This window comes from Ciconia boyciana, chromosome 6 (genome assembly GCF_034638445.1).
Source record: "Ciconia boyciana chromosome 6, ASM3463844v1, whole genome shotgun sequence".
NCBI classification, from domain to species: Eukaryota; Metazoa; Chordata; class Aves; order Ciconiiformes; family Ciconiidae; genus Ciconia; species Ciconia boyciana.
In genome coordinates this window covers 61,434,359-61,451,056 of record NC_132939.1, presented here as the reverse complement: position 1 = coordinate 61,451,056, position 16,698 = coordinate 61,434,359, and the positions used below count along the sequence as shown (strand labels likewise).

Genomic DNA, 16,698 nt, shown 5'->3' with positions numbered 1-16,698 from the left:
ATCTGTTCTCCGAAAACTCTTTCCTTGTGCTGGGTTAGTGCATGAGGGAGACACAACCACCATATTAATGATTTTGCGCAATGTGTTGTTCTTCCAGTAATTGCTTTTACTGTTATCTTAGAAAGTTTGAAATTACTGCAGCAGCTGTATTTCATGGTGCACACTGGTAAAGTAGTGCTTCCATTTATTATTCATATCTATTTGTGTTTCTTTCACATTTTTTTGTGTTAGTGTTTGTTTTAGCTTGGCTTCAGAGGGTACGTCCCTGGTTTTGGAAGTCACCAGATTCTAGCAACCTAAGGCCAGGACTTCCCTCACACCCAGTTGCTCCCTTGGTTTGGCATTGCAAATAAAAGTAGAATCAAAAAATCATAAAATAATTTAGTTTGGATGGGACCTCTGGTGGTCTTCTGATCCAATCTTCTGTTCAAAGTAGGTCCAAGTCTGAAGGTAGATTCAACTGTCATGCTAGGTAAGGTTCTTAGGGATTTTCTCTGTCAATTTTTAAGCATCTTTAATTATGGAGATTTCACATCCTCGTTGAGCTCCTATTCCAGTGGTTAAGCAGCTCCATCATAAAAAAAAAGTAAAAAATTAATCCTAATATCTAATCATCATTTCCATCGTAACAAATTGTGACTGTTGCACATTGCCCCTTAGCTGTGCTCTTCTGAGAAGAGTCAGATCACTCTTTTCTATAGCTTCCTATTAGGGTTTAAAAGCAGAAATAAGAAACCCTCTTAGCCTTCTCTTCTTAAGGCCGAACAAACCCAGTTCATACCACCTCTCCTAACATAACACATGCTGTATCACATGCTTTGTCATTTTAATGGCCTTCTTCTGGACTCAACCCAACATGTCAATGTCTTTCTTGTACTGGGGAGCCTCATCCTGAGCACAGTACACCAGTTCTGTAATTAGTAGGGATGTGTTTGGCTAGGATCACACTGGTAAGCTTTAACTCTCAGTGTTTTCCATCAAAGTAGGTTTTGACCAGAGTCTAGAGTGAAGTTGGAACTCAGGCCTGTAGGTACAAAATGAGAGGCTTTCACTCCTCCACATAGTAGCTGAGGAGGTGCAAAACCATTTGTGTTAGAAACAGTCCTGACTTTTTTGTTTTTTCCTTCATGAAACCAAAGGTCTTAGCACTGTGTGGGGCTTATGAATGCAAATCAGATTCTAGAAATTGGAGCTACTCTACATTTGAGCACAGAAGGAAAGGAACAGGTAAGTACCAGCTTACAGTGATTATTGCTTTTCTTTTCCACTTCTATTTAGATTGCTTTTAGGTTTTGTAAACCTACAGCCAGTCTAACACATTCTAATCCTTTTCTTGTCCCCATAATCAGTGCAGACAGATACAAGCAGAGCTGAATCCAAAAGCTTAGGTCATCTTCATGCAAAAGTCACATTTAAAATGCAGCATGCAAAATGCACTTACGTTAACATAGCTGTGCTAGGATCCTGGGACTCAGCTGGGAGATAGCCTCCAGAAGAGCTAAGTGCCACAGTGAGCATTTGTCCCCATTCTCCTCTAGAGCACAGGGATTCCAAACATGCCCTCAGCAGTCCACAGAGCTCCTTGGGAACAGGCATTCTCAAGGAAAATTAAAAGACCAATCTTGAACAGGTAGATAAAGTGGCTGAATAATGAAAGACTGAATAGCAAGACCAGAAGACCCATTAGCATTGGGGATACCTTAGGTAGGCTCTTGGAGTTCTTCTTCTGTTTGAATTTTCTCTGAGGGGAGTTTAGTTTGCATGCTCCAATGCTGCTCTGTAGTGTAAACTAGAGTACACATAAGTGGGGAAGATGGGATTATTCTCTTCAAAAGCATCCTCCTGATCTGAGTCAAATGCTAATGTAGAAGCACCAAAGCCTATCCTCATTTCACCTCCAGTCAAGGATATGAAACAAGTGGAGCAGATGTATCTTCCCATTCTGTTAGGACTGGACATAGTTATTTGACAGCAGATGTCATGGTTCATATTTTCATCATGAAAAGGAAGAAAGTGTGCTTTGGAGGCTCATCAATGTTTTCTAATCTGCTTTCAGTGTGAAATTTAAACTATATTCTGCAGTAAGCAAGGTGATGTAAAAGATGTCCAAGACTATTCCTTACATCGTACAAATCTCTCGGCCTTTGGGATCAGGTGTAAAATGTGCCTTACCAATTTTACTTGTGATTGGGGTCAATAGCTGGGTAGGTGTTTGTTATTGCAGGCTGAGAAATGGTGATGACTTGGGATGTTTTGCTCATATGTTTCTAATGTTCATATATGGGGCTGTATATTGTCCTGATAGACACAGCACAGTACATATTAAACATCACTACTCTTCACAATGTGGTGTTTGCAAGCATAAAATGTCATTTGTCTAAATTACCTACTATTCATTAAAATGATGATCTCTAAATATTGCTAGGAGCTTGAATCATACTCCTGTTGTTGGAATTTATTGAGTATCACTCTAGTTTCCTCTTCGTGAAACACTGTAATAAAAACTTAAAGCAATGCATCAGAGCTGTGATATAAAGGACATACTTTTTATGATCAAATACTGTACCTGTTATATAGAATATGTGTTCAGAATAGATGTGACAGACTCTAGGGACAGGACCGGTGAGTCACTGAGCTCTGCACTTCTTCCAGTCTCTCTCCTGGATGCCAAGATACACCTGTATACACTTGTAAATAACTCCGACATCAGCTCTGTTCTTTTCAGGAATGGGGACAAAAAGAGTTAGGACAGATATCAGGAAACTGCAGTTATCACTAAGGAACTACTGAGCCAGGGAAAAAATTGCTCTAATTTCCTTTCTAGAAATGGATGAATACATTCACCACCAGCAGTTTGTGATTGTCTCAAATGTTTTCATTCCACTAGACACAAAATAATGTCCATGAATAATCCTCGTTCAGTCAGGAGGAGTTCACTGTGTTGGCTGTTTCAGCTGCTTTGTGTGGCACATGGGTCAGATACTGCCTTTGTGCACCCTGGACTCTCCAAAAGCTTTCCCTCTGCAAATGTCACCACCGGTTAGTGCATATATTGTGTTCCAGGACACTTCCAGTTGATTTACGGGGCATATTGAATACACTGCAAATCCTATCCACAGCGGTCAGTCTTCTACCTGCAAATGAGTAGAAGTACCTTGGCTTTAGCTGTGAACGTTCTTGGTAGCTGACATGGGTTTTGTGGCAGTCTGCTTAACCCGCAGCTGTGGGGTACCCAGCAGCTGACCTGCCAGCTTCCCCACCAGCTTTACCACCAGTCCCAGTTCATCTGACAGGTATAACCCCAAGTAGTGGCCGTAAGACAAATATGCCACTGATGACTCTGAGCTGGGCTTTCTGCTACTGCTGTGCAGCACATGGGTCTAAGTCCCTGTTTCTCTGAGTGGATGTTACGTTTGAGAGCCAGATAGCATTAAGTCTAGAATTCATATAACAAAGAGAATGATTGTGTTTCATAAAGTTAAAAAAGCAATAACGCAAAGATGTCAAACTAGGAACAAGTCCAAATAAAAACCTGCATTTGAACAGAGATTCTCTGGGCTTATCTGTTGGCCAGCTTTCCCTACTTTAATAGCTTTCTTTTGCTATTGTGTAAGCTACTAAATATATTGCAGCCGTTTCTGTAGCTGTCACAAGAATGGCAGGTGTTTTTGCTCCTCAGGGTTGATATTCATCCTTCTCTCTATCTCTTAATATACTAATATAGCTCCATTCATAGTGTACCTTGTAATCTTTAGTGTAGTTCCCCTTACAACATCCCTGGGAGGTAAGCAAGTACTGGGAGGTGAGGAAGCGCTTTCCTCATTTTATAGGAGAAGTAAGACAGGAAAGAAAAACAGGACAGCTGGGTTTTTACAGCACATAAGCATCTATTGCTCATTTAGAAGAAAAATAAAACCTCTGCAGAATCTTTTCTAATTCATGCATGCAGGCTGTGGCAGATTGAGGTGAACCCCGACATGCCACCTTCAACCTCCAGAGTGGGCTTCTCCTGGGGACTCCACAATATTCCCTCTCCAGGCAGAGGGGAGTTCAGCCCTAACTGGCAATGATACCAGTGGTTTTCCATTTCAGCTTGGCACATCATCTACAACAGACCTCTAATATAAAAAGATTTCCTCCTACAGTCTTCAGTTACATAACACTTTCTCTTCCAAATAAATCAACACTGATTTTTAGACAGGACTGCCTTCTCTAGCTAAAACTTGATCATGAAGAAAATAAAATAACTAAAAAAGAAGAAAGACAAAGTATAGGAAAAACACATGCAAAAGCTGTTCAGAAGTAATCAACAGCATTCAGTCCTCAAGAGAGGGGCAACCTAACTAGCTTCATTCTGTTTTACTAAAAGATGTTTTTTAAATGTCCAGACAAGTCATAGCTGTCTAATTTAGAAATTTTTCCTTCAGATTAATTATCCATGTATATCTTTAGATAAAAAGTAGAGCCAGTAAAAAATACTCTGAGGGTCTTCTTTAGCAACAGAATACGTATGGCTTTTGAAAATATAGCTTTCTGTGGAAGAATCAAACAACATTTCTCTATCAAGTAGTGCAGGCATTTTGATAGACTGAAACATTCCATTTATCAGCACAAAGCTTTTCTTTGTTTCAATTCAAATTGTATTGTGTAGCGCAGATGATGACATCATGCAAAGAGAAAACAGGAAGATAATAAAATAGATGAAAATAAGTGCAGGAATCCTGCATTTCAGCCTTGCAGATTTTGTGTTTTGGTTTAGGTTTTGTTTTGACCAAAGGATGAACAAATATTGGAGTGAAAGCATTTCCCACTGGATAGCAGAACCTTGATTTACAACAGCCACTACTAGGAAAGAAGGGTTTTATCCTTCTGTGATGATTCTCTTATCATTTAAGGTTGCCTCTGAGAATGTTATTTTTAAATGAACTTAAGCAAACCTAGAGCAGGATTATGTATTAAAATTCTGCCCAGGGGACAGTTTCAAGATTTCACTTTTCTCAAAGAGCAGTTTTAAACCTCTCCCTTCTCTAGAATTGTTTCTAGATGCATAGACTCTAGTCATACAGCAACCAGGTTTTCTTTTCTACCCACCTCTCTAAGTAACCTCAACTTATAACTGCTATTTGTTCTCTACATGTTGACTCTGGCCTGAAAGGTAACTTGAAAATAACTAACAGATAAGATAGAAAGCCCTCTGTTCTCCTGCCCCTGCTGTTTCATTGGGATGACTTGGCAACTATGGTGGAGATATTGCCATTGCTTTCAATTGCATCCCAGCTCATCCAGGTAACAGAGAACAGCATTGCAATCAATGGTGGCTCATTAAAACCTTGCGTAGTTGCATATACTGCACAGTTCCCCTGGGATATTTCTGGTTTTGTGGGTACATGGTGCCATTGCCAAATACATTTATCTCATCTACATTAATAACAGTGCCACTACAGTCAGCAAATACATGACTATTTTCCAATCAAAAAGAAATAGTGATACAATATACCTCATTTTTGTGATCTGTTGTAACAGGGTGGTAATGATATTTGAAGGTAACAGTCAAAATCTATTTTCAAATCAAAATTAGGAGCCAACCTGGATAAATGTTACTGCTCATAAAGTTAGTGAATTCTTGATTTTTGAACTCAGTTAAGGTGGTTTTGTTTATCTACATTCCTTCAACAGCTGGTGACTCTGCTATTCTTAGCATTGTAAGGAAACAGCATATGGCAATTCGTTTCCCAGAGACTTTACACTCTGAACAGGTAACAAGGAAGAAAGGAACGATGATTTTCCACAGATCCCTAAGGGAACACTAATCTTTGCATTAAGTGACTTTACCAAATGAATAAAGGTGGGGTGGGAAGCTACTTTTGTAAGTAGAATTGAACCCAGATCTAACTCTGTACCTTAATTCCCATATCAGTTATGCTTGAACGCTTAAGCAATTACTTTGCTGAGGCACAGGACACCAAAACAGTGCATATTAAGCGTGTATTAGACAATAACTGAAGAAAACGAACTTCAGGTGCTTGCTGTGTGCTTGGGTTATCACTGCCTATAGTTAAGGCTGCCTGACAAATTCCATTAAAAGATCTTTTTTTTAGCTTTCAGAGCAAACAAGTTCAGGATGCAATTTCTTTTGCCAGAAGTGCCCTTAGGCTGTTTTTTTTGGAGAAAGCTTTAGCTAAAAATAGTTATTGCATTTCTGAGAACAAAGGGAAAAAGAAAAATATACTTTAATTTTGCCTGTGAGTAAAAAAAAATTTACATCTGTTCCGCTGGCAAATTGCTATACCACTACAGGTGGGAAGAGAGACTTGAAAATTAGGTTGGATTCTCCAGCGTCAAGAACACAGCTTTTATTTACCTGATGATTATTGATTTTTTAATTCAGTCAATATGTGCTCATAAAAGACTTGTTAGAGTTTGGAAGCTAAAGTATTTGAAGAGCCCATCTGCCCTGAGCATAGCCCCTTCTTTTATCTGCTGGATAAATGCACAGGCAGCTCCACAGAGTAACTGAGCGTTGTTATCATGGCTGTAATGGCTGAGCAGAATTTCCCTACAATTTGTTTCAGCTCACAGCTGGAGTCTACTGTGGGAGAAAGCTTAGAAATTCAGAAAAAAGAGATCTGTATTCTTTACTACTGGTGATGCCCATGCAGTACAGAAAAAGAAGGAAAATTCGAGGGGAAATGGGGAAGTAAGGACATTTTGCAGGGAATTGTATGGCAAAGAACAGGGAGGGATGAAAGCCAAAAAAAAAGGAAAAGCTGATATGTGACTAGGATAGGACTTCACTCCTATGTAAAACTGATATGGCTTTTCCTGATGTGTTCATGTATGACACACAACAGAAGAGAGTAGGATCCCAAAGGCATGTTTCCATCCAAATACTTGATTGCAATGTTAATACTTATTCAGTTGATTGCTTGGAATGTTGGTCTGTGTCTCTGACTACAGACCGGCTCCAGTGTTTTATCCTTCTTCAACACAAAAATAAATAAAAAAAATCTTCAAACAAAAAATCAGATGCTAACAATGTCTAAGCAAAACTTCTTATATGTTTAGTTTTGAGTACTGAATAGAAACAAATAGCTGCTCATGAGCAACTATTCACAGAAATATCTGGTGTGTTATTTCAAACAGAAATGGTAGCATCCTGTAATCTCGATGTCTGTGATGCAGGACCACCAGGATCCTAAAGCCTGAAGAATCAGGGGATACAAAGGCAAACGCTAATTTATTGGAGATCAATAAACAACAAAGGAAAATCCAGAGCTACCTGAATCTCTTCAACAAGTGTATTTTTACTAGGCCATCGTGATGTTACTGGTGCCTGTGCATATTTCTGTCCCCAGAACTTGACTATTTTCCTTTCCTTTTACTTTTGTTTAAAATCCCAGGCAGTATTTCCAGTCTGCTCTTCTCCTAAAGAGATAATGTACTACTGCATTTTCTCCTGCTCAAGCCACCATAACAACCTACCTTGAAAATAATGCCCAGTGAAAGCATTCGTTTTTGTCTTGCAGAAGGATGACTTCAATTTTTTTTCCTTATTCTTTAACCTGCTTTGCAGATGGTGTAGTAAAATTCATTATGGATGTTGACATTTTCCCTTCCAGTTCTGTACTCACAAATAAACATTTCATTACACAATCAGTACAGAATACATTGTAAAAGGTGATCTTACATGATCAGAGGCAGATAAGTCATGTTAGAGAGTAAAGCAGGCTGATGATGGAAAAGTGCAAGTCTATTGTTTTGAGGTAATACTATATCTGAGCCAATGCACACTAACTGACATCTGATTAACAGACCCTCCCACCCAGAATTGCTAAGATAAAATAGTTGGCAGATTTTTGTTATTTTGGGCACACACTTCTCCACATGGCATGGATATGTCAGCCAGTGAGACGTATGCTCACATGCTGTTTACATTACTTCATCCATGCTACCTGTCTAGGTTTCCAAACTTTTTGTTTCATTTACTGTTATCTGCCATCACACTGTTTCATGGCAACAATGTGAATGACCCCACTGGAAGCATTTTATGAACTAGCTTTCAGTTGCTTCTTCTTATTCTCTATGTGTTTAAAACAGCGGCTTATTGTCAGTGATCAGACTAGGAGGGCATGCCCCAGTTTGTCCCATCCTCATATCCAAAAGCTACATGAGCACTTTCCATAGAGCACAATACCTAGTGGAATAACAAGATTTTTTTTCTCTTTTTGCTTTTACCAGTGTTTAAGATTCATGTCTATGCTTCCAAAGACCCATTTTGACCATTCACTGTAGACATGCAACTGTCTGAAATTTCCACTAAATTGTCTGGCAAAATCCAACTAGGCAGTCTCCCAGATTACATGGCTGTGTTTTAGCCAGCTGCTCCAGGCTAGTTGTACATCCAAAGGACACTGCTTTAAATTTCAAAGCCCTCATCCTGCTTTCCTCTAGCTTGCCTCATGTAGCCAAACAGCTACAGACTTAGAAAATGCTGTCACTTTGTATTCACTGTAAATCCTTACCTCAGCCTCCTTGTCTCTTTTTCCTGCTTCTAGACAACACTATACTCATCCATCCTAACTTCAAGAAAGTTATCTGAAAAACTAGCTTGTGTGTACCACCACCTCTCATGCTTCTGCCAGTTCCTATGTGTCATGAAGGCCAGAAAACACTAATGATCCTGAGCAGACAAAACAAAGGATCAGTCCTTTGACTCACTAAATAATTTATTCTATAAAGCTAGGCTAGGGTCCTGATGGTCCCCTTTCTGCCTTGGCCTTTGCAGATTGGGCATCAGAGATGGATCACTCACTCTTATTCTCTGGCTACCAAATGTCAGCAGGACTGTGTGCCATGTAACACGGGCCTTAATTAGGAAATTAAAATATGTAATGGTTAAATGAATGTTATGTCTTCAATTTGTGCTGTCGAGTCTTGTTTTTATCTTTCCCTATGGTCATCACAAGAAGTGCAGATAATTTTCACTTATACCAGAATGTCATGTCAACCATCTTTAAGAAAACGGCTCATTGCTCTCACTTCTGCAGTGGGTTTCAAGGTGCATCATCCATTACTGCCTCCTCTGTCCTCCCCCATGATGTACACTGTACTTTTGGGAGGATCCCAGGGCTGTGGTAGCCAGTCTCTTGAGTGTTTAATGCCTGTAGTTTTTCTTTTTATTCTCCTGACTCCAATGCAACAACACACTGGAGAGGATATATGTATTTACTTATATCTTCAGTATCACAAAAAGTTTTACCTCAAGTATTCCTTGGTATTCCTTGATCCGGTCACTGCTGACTGAGCAGCCTGTGAAGTGCTGTTCCTGGCATCCCTGGTTCTGTAGTTTTTTCCTGCTGGTGAAATTTGTTTTTCCTCCAATTGCTCAGATTACCCACTTTTGAGGATAACAAATGTCTGCTTTTTGAGAGCATCTTTGTCATCTCCTTGTGACTGGAGCACTGTGGGAGCTGAGATGGGCTAACAGTAATGGCAGTACCTCTCATTTTCCTCACCTCTGGTTCCAGTCACAGTTTCGCATGCTTTGCTCTGGAAAAGGGAACCAGAAACCTCATGGATCATCTTGTCCATGAGGTGAGCAAGCCTCTGTGGTGCATCACCTCCAGAAAGGGAAAAAAGTTGCCAAGTACTATCAGTCCCCAGGCCTGTGATCTTTCTTCTTGAGTACAAAAGGCTGTTGCATGCACTGGATGATAGTTCTATTCCTTGGCTGCCTTTCAGTTGCTGTCATCCAAGGAGATGAGGGTGGTCTAGCACATATGTGACCTCTGGCACAGGGAATGCATTCTGTATTTGCAGGTTTAAGTGCTCACCCGACCCACTCCAGCCAAGAGCTTAGCTCAGAAGTAAGGTCTGGTTTCAAAGCCCCATCTACTGATTCATTCACATGCCTAACTAATTCTCTGGCTCATCTGAGGCATGTTCAGCATTTTGTGCCTAGCTTTCAGCCTTCACAGTTGTTAAATGCGTTAAAAAGTTGTTGATGTGAAATCCACGTCACTTCTTGGCTTGTATTTCCAGACCACAGAGTTTGCAAGCAGGCCCTGCTGTACTGAGGTTGTTGCTTATTACAGCTCAGGAGTTACTGAGCAGGGTTAGAGCAAGTCTTCAAATGCCAATGGTGTGATTTTTTTCCTGCCATATGAACCATCCCATTCAGGCCCCGGCTTGCAGATCAGCTGCCCAACTGAGTAAAAGCAGGAGACATTGGGTCACCAGCTTTACCCTGATGTGTTAGCAAGTGTTAGCCCATCTGACAGTGAATTACCATAAGGATAGTCACAAAATCACTCTTCCAGTCAGGATTGGTATCCACTTGCCGACATGTCTCACTTGTTCAGGACCTGTGGGCTGGGAATCAGGGTGAGATAGCTTTCCTCAGTGCTTCGTGGAATCCTTCTTTTGACCAGCCATGGATAATCAGCTTTGATCACCCCTGAGGATTCATTAAGAAATACCAAGACCCCTTGCTTTTCATCTCTTGCACATCCTTAATAACCTTCTTGGCCAATAGTAGAGGCTCAAATCAGTCATCTCCACTGGCCTTTCTTTTAAGCCTAACTTGGCCAGCAAAAGCATAATAGGGAGTTTCCACCTGCCTGTTTAGGTTGTACAGACCTCTAGGGTATATGAGATTTTGCCTATGTATACTTCTCTCCTGTATTTTCCAGGATTATTGGCTTTCACCTGTTTGTTTCAAGAAGTTGTTGGATTCATAGGAATACTCTCCTTACTGCTGATTTCTCCACCCAGGGCAGTCCAGGTTTCACTTTGTGCTGGCTGGCCCACTCCTTGTTCTTGTTGGTGCTGGAGAAGACTTTACAGACAATGACTGAGAAGATGTCAAAAGTGGTATGGACTACCATCAGCCTTATGTCTGGCTGTCCTGGTGCCCAGGCATAGAGAATATTTGTTTTCCCAAGACTTCTGCTTGGGGTTCTTCTGGCCCTCTATCTTGTACTCCTTCTTAATGTCACCCACTTCCTAATTGATCACTTTTCTTTTGGCATCTTTTACTGTGCAAAGATATGCAAACAAGTTTATACTGAGCAGATGAGTTATGACTGACATCCAGAACAGAGAAGAACATCTCAAGTCATGGCATAACACTGTAAGCCCTGCAATATCATGAGATGTGAGCATTTTGAGTTGCGCAAAGCAAGATCTGGTCAGATAAGCACTGAGATAGAAAAAAGGAAATACAGGCAGAGACCTAGGTGGCAATCTTTCTTTCTATAGAGGGAATTTTAAACAAGAGTATTTGTCTAATGTTTCCAGAGATGAGACAGGCTGAATGCCAAAACACAGTTTTCATAACCTTTAAACCTGAACTATGTAATTGTTGCATGAATCAAAAGAAAAAACAGTGACAGGTATGAACAAAGAAAATCTGTCAGTTATGTGGAAACGGGAAAGATTTATGTTGCAAGTAAGAGAGCAAAAAGAGTTGGGGGAGTTAGAATGAAGCCAAAAAATAATAATAATAATGTTGAAATTAAATTATTTCCCTAGGTTGAAAGGAAATTTCCGTTATAATTAAAAAGCCTATACGCATGTGACCTGCTGTCATCTAGAAACAATTATAATCCTTCAGTGGCTGAGAAAACAGATGCAGTCCCTCTGTATAGCTAAATTAAACCCGGTTCTTCCTCCCCCTTTGATAAGACATCCCAAAGTGAGCCAGCGTACACAGCTATTACACACTAATTAGTGAGACAAGGCACAGTCTCAGATTACCAAGCAACCAAGCTGCCACATTGCCATAGCCCATTTCTCTCTGCCTATCTGCCCCTTTGCAGCTTTACTCCATAATAGTAGAGTCGAGTAATAGTGCAACATCAGCCACAGTGGTCGAAAGAGGCAAATTTCATAGAGTAATGTAGGATCTTTATATATCTTTATATAACTGGAAAAACTGAGCAAACTTTCAGGCTCTTTGATCTTTCCCAAAGGCTTATGTGCCTAAAATCTTGTCCCTTTTCCTAACAATGTCTGTTATTTTAATAAAAGATTTGGTCTCTCCCTGCAACCTTGCCTTCTTTATACCCGAGCCAGGACAGTCTGAGGCCATTCACTCCCTGGTTAATTCATGGGGTAAGAGTAATTATTCTATAATTTTAGGAACCGATATGATAGGAGGAAGAGAGCTGAACTGCCACTCTACATTTCTTGCATTTCAAATGTAAATGTCTTGCTGAGCTCTGGCAACATTAAAATAGCCTCTTGGCTGTTAGAGGCTGCCCATAGGACAATCATTTTGTAGCACAGACTGAAAGTGAAACCAGATGACCCTGTGATGGGAGCAGGGGCCTGAAGTCATTTCTCTTACACCATAAAGCTGCTGAAAAGATTAGTAATTGGAAACTGCACTTAGGAGGTTGTTAATAGCATTCACCTCTCTAACCAGTGTGGTAGCTGGTAGGGTTACCTCTGAGGTCATTAATTAGTTGCTACTTTAAATGAACCTTTCTCCATGTAACTTAATCTCACTAAACTTTGTAACTTCAGCATTGTCTTCATTTCAGGCATATGGCTTTCCTTCAATGAGGCTGTTAGCATGATAATTCCCCTCTTGCCAACAGCGATCAAGAAGTGATAAAACAATTTGGAATCTTTATTCATACATTAGACTTTCCTATCAAATAGATACATTTGCATCTTAAATGTAGATTATTAAAAAGCTGTTGATTTTGGTATGATGTCAAATTTAGCGAAGAACACAGTGCGCTTACTTCTAAGGCTCGTCTCTGCTTTGCTTCTTTTCCAGAGGCTTAGAAAGCCAGAGTCGCTTAATGAACCTTTGTTAATATGCACATTTATATGATCTGATTGGCCCCTGCAGCAGCCTAGGAAAACCTGTGAAAAGACAGCTGCCGGAGTTACCAAAAACCCCCCATTTTGGAATTGGAATTGGAATTGGAATTATTGGAATTATTAATTGTTTACAGTTACATTTACTGCAAAGAGAAAAAATAAAAGGAAGTGATGGAAAACCCCTTTATTTTTAGGGCAAGGCAGGCTGCTAACAAAATGAGAGTAACAACGGCTGTCTGACATGTAGCTGTTAAAAGACATATGATCAAGTTCTGATTATGTGCAGCTTTTTAAATCAATCCTACAGTCAGGATCAAAGTATGTGCTTCCTACGAGAGTTAATGTTTTCTGCTTCAGAAGCCCTTTCTGCAAGGTGCTGGACAGACAGGTAGGTAGGTAGCTACAGAGGGCACAGTCCAGACAAGCAACATAGACATCAGCCCAGCTGAGTGACACTTCAGAAACGTGATTAATCCCACAGAGGTTAGCATCTGCTAAGCCTACCTTTAAGTGCTTTGCTGACTTGGAGCCAAGGGTCTTTGCAAAGGGCCTGATGCAGGGTAGTAGAAGACTTGGAGCCAGGGCTGCAGCTGGGAACCGCAGCCAGGGCTGCATCTCAAGCCAGCCCCTTCTTCACAAGGTTGCCCTTCCCTCCACTGTCAGCGCTTGCTACTCAAAGCACAGGGGGATTAATTTCTCAACTGAAAAGGAAAAGCTGATGATGAAAAATATGGAAGTATTGTAAAAAGCTGGGGTATTCACTCATGGGGGAGGGGACTGTGGCTCCAGCTGGGCTTGGCCCGGAGGATAGGGAGGAGATGCTCTGAACTGCCACTCTGGGATGAGAGTCAGGACTGAGAGAAAGCCTCTGCTCCCTGGAAGGGCTGCCTGAGGGGGGAAATGAGTGTTTTGCATTGCTTTTGAACTGGGGGACCCAAACTTCAGAGTGCTGAAGGCTGCTTTGGCAATTTGCCAAGAGCCCGAGGGCTGCCCCTAATCTACATAGGCATTTGCATAAATGCTTTTTGTTGTGATTTCTGGGGTTTGTTTTGTTCGATTTTTTTTTTTTTAAACAACAGTAGAGACACTACCAGCATATATCCTTGCTCTGGATTTTTTTTTAAGTTTGAAATTCTTGGAAATGCTGTTGGTATGTTGGCATGGTTTTACACAGCAGACACCCTCAGTGCAACTCCTGCATCTAGTTTTGAGGGCAAGAAAGCCATGCACAGCACCAGTGCTTCTCACCCATTGCCATGTGCCAGCCTGCTCTGGTACAGCTCTTCCCAGGGAGAAAAACCCCTTGTGCACCCCAAAGGGAGATCTTCTGTGGGGTTTGATGTGTAGGGAATTGCATTTCAGGGCAGTGGAATAGCTCTTAAACACATGGTCTGGAATGAATATTGCAAAATGCAATACAGCCTGGAATGGTATACCCTGGTCTCAAAAATAATAGGAAAGAGTGTGTGGGGCTGGGGAGAAGTTCAGACATTTCAGATGTTTTGGCTGTTTCTATGCCTGTATATTTCTTAGTGGTTCTGTTCCTTAAAGAAGGAAAATAATTCTCAGTATATCCATGCTCCTAAGAAATGTCCCAGCATATAAATCAGCTATTCTGGCTGTCAGCTGCAGATAGGATTTGTCTACTTGCCTGCATTTGTTTTATCTTTCAGAAGAGATGATTAGAAACTGCTTGTTGATTTAATGTTTAGCTGATCAGCTTTCTCCTCACTATGTAATACAGGGAGCAGTTCAAGAAAATTGCCTCATGAACTTTAAATACTGGGCAAAATATGATGTTATGTCTGCTGGATTCATTTGAGTGCGATAAGCACACTGTAGGCAGTCCAGTATCACTAAGATCTACCCAGGCTGTGCTGAAGTCAAAATAAGTCTTCATTTCTAGTTACAGCAACTGGGCATTTGCAGGCCCTGCAACATAATGGCAGCATAACTGGGTGGGTAAGAAATAGGGCTGAGGAGAGCCATAGCACTTTGTTCTCAGTTCTGCCACGGATTTCCTCTATGACTTTGAACACTCTTCTGTAGTCCTTGAAAATTGCCACCTCCATGATGCGCCTGGCAATGAACCACTGATCCTCCCTCAGGTTCCTACAGTTTTGTAGGGGATACCTTGGAGTTTCTGCAATGCAAGAGCCCTTCCCTGCAAAGTGGGAGGTCAAAGGAAGGACATTTCTTGGCAAGGTGGTAGGAGCTGGAGAGTTTGGCAGTGATGGGAATGAGGGGGAACGTGACCTGGTAAAGTTCAGTGACAAACCACATCCTTGCCTCTCAAACAGTATTGGAAATTCTCCCTCCTTTTAAGTTGCAGCCTGAAGCTACTGTGGTTTTACTTGTGTGTGGCTAGTAGGGGAGGTTTGGACAAGGCAAGGCTTCAGTGCATAAACCATAAAAGCTCAGTAACCACCCAAATAAAAAGTAGAAGTGAGCAAATGAAAGAAAATCCACCACTGTGTATATTTCTGTGTCATGTTTAAGCCTGTTTCATGGTTCGAAGGACAGCAGGAAAATGAGTAATGATGAGCGAATGCTTGAGGCTGGCAACACAAAGACTTTTTGTTTGTTTAAAAAATTAATTCCAAGGTCATCCTCCCTCTGCTGCTTTTCTACAGTGGTGTATCCAGGTTGCAAGCCCTGCCACCTCTGAGCATACAGGAGCTCTGTGGACTGCCTGACCTTGCCTAAGGAGAAGAGGGAACTCCACAATGCAAGACGTGTGGAGCACAGTTGCCCGAGGAAGCTCCTGCCCTTCCAGCTCCGTGCATGCTGCCAGGAAGCCGTACCTATGAGACCTCCACTAGGAGATGACCTTTCTGCTCAACAGACTTGCACATTATGGGTTGAGCGTTTGTGCATTTTTGATGCTTGTGCCTGTGAAGACTGTGAATGTTATACACTCCAATCCTGACTGAATTTCAGGCTTGAAGCTCTCATGAAGAGACATCACTGAACAGTGCCAGCCGGCACTGTGGTGTTTGTAATACAGCTGATCATCCAGCTGGGAGCAGGTCTGAAAGTCCTGATGTCATTTTGAGTCGGACAATCTCACAGAGAGTTTCAATGCAGGTTTGTGTTCAATCATTCTTTTAAAGCACTTTTATTTTAACCGTAACATTTTTACCTTTCCCAAATGTGATGCTTTAGTGCTGTGGTTATTGTGACTTAAGGCAAGTAGAACAAAAATATTACATTGCACAAGGCTGTGGCAGAGTTCCAGGGGAAGGCACTGAGATCCCTCTTCTCTTTCTGCAGACCCTCCCAGAAACCCTTCAGTGTGAGAATGCTCCTTATGCATATTCAAGGCCAGAAAGGCCTATGCTATTGGAAAATAAATGCCTCTCCTTACATCAGTAATCCCATAGAAACACACAGCTAAAACTGCTGCAGCTGCAGTTTCAGGGAGTCTGGGGTGCAGAGTGGGTCTTTTTAGGTGTTTTTTTTAGTTTAGTCTTTTTAGTCTTTTTAGTTTTTACTGATTCAACATCTGACATGAGAGCATACAGCTGAGGAAATATGTCTTTAACACATATAGCTCCATTGTGCTTGTGTATCTTTTAAAAGGCTATTTCATAACCAGCTTGGAATAAAAGTGCTGGGACAGCCCAAAGATGGTCACCAGTGACTCTAGCTGCCTTAACGCTTTTGTTCCTATACACTGGCACATGCAGGCAGCCTTTTCTCTCCTACACAGGCTGCTGGCACAAAGCTGGTGTGCATGAGGCAATGCATTGCAAGCAGACATGAATGACAGTGTTGCTGACAAGTCTGACAATCTGGAACCCACACAATTTTGGATTATTCTGCCAGGAGAGATGCCAGTGAACATCTTTTTTTCTCAGTTGC

At 41.2% G+C, this 16,698-nt stretch overlaps 1 long non-coding RNA gene across 1 annotated transcript; it reads right to left on the bottom strand.

The window, feature by feature from the left end:
- Positions 1-358: 358 nt before the first annotated feature.
- Positions 359-2,831, bottom strand: LOC140652660 (uncharacterized). Its single transcript, XR_012042901.1, has 3 exons — positions 2,567-2,831; positions 1,700-1,789; positions 359-568 (listed from the first exon to the last, which is right to left on the bottom strand). It is a non-coding gene; the product is annotated as an uncharacterized lncRNA (long non-coding RNA).
- Positions 2,832-16,698: the final 13,867 nt, after the last annotated feature.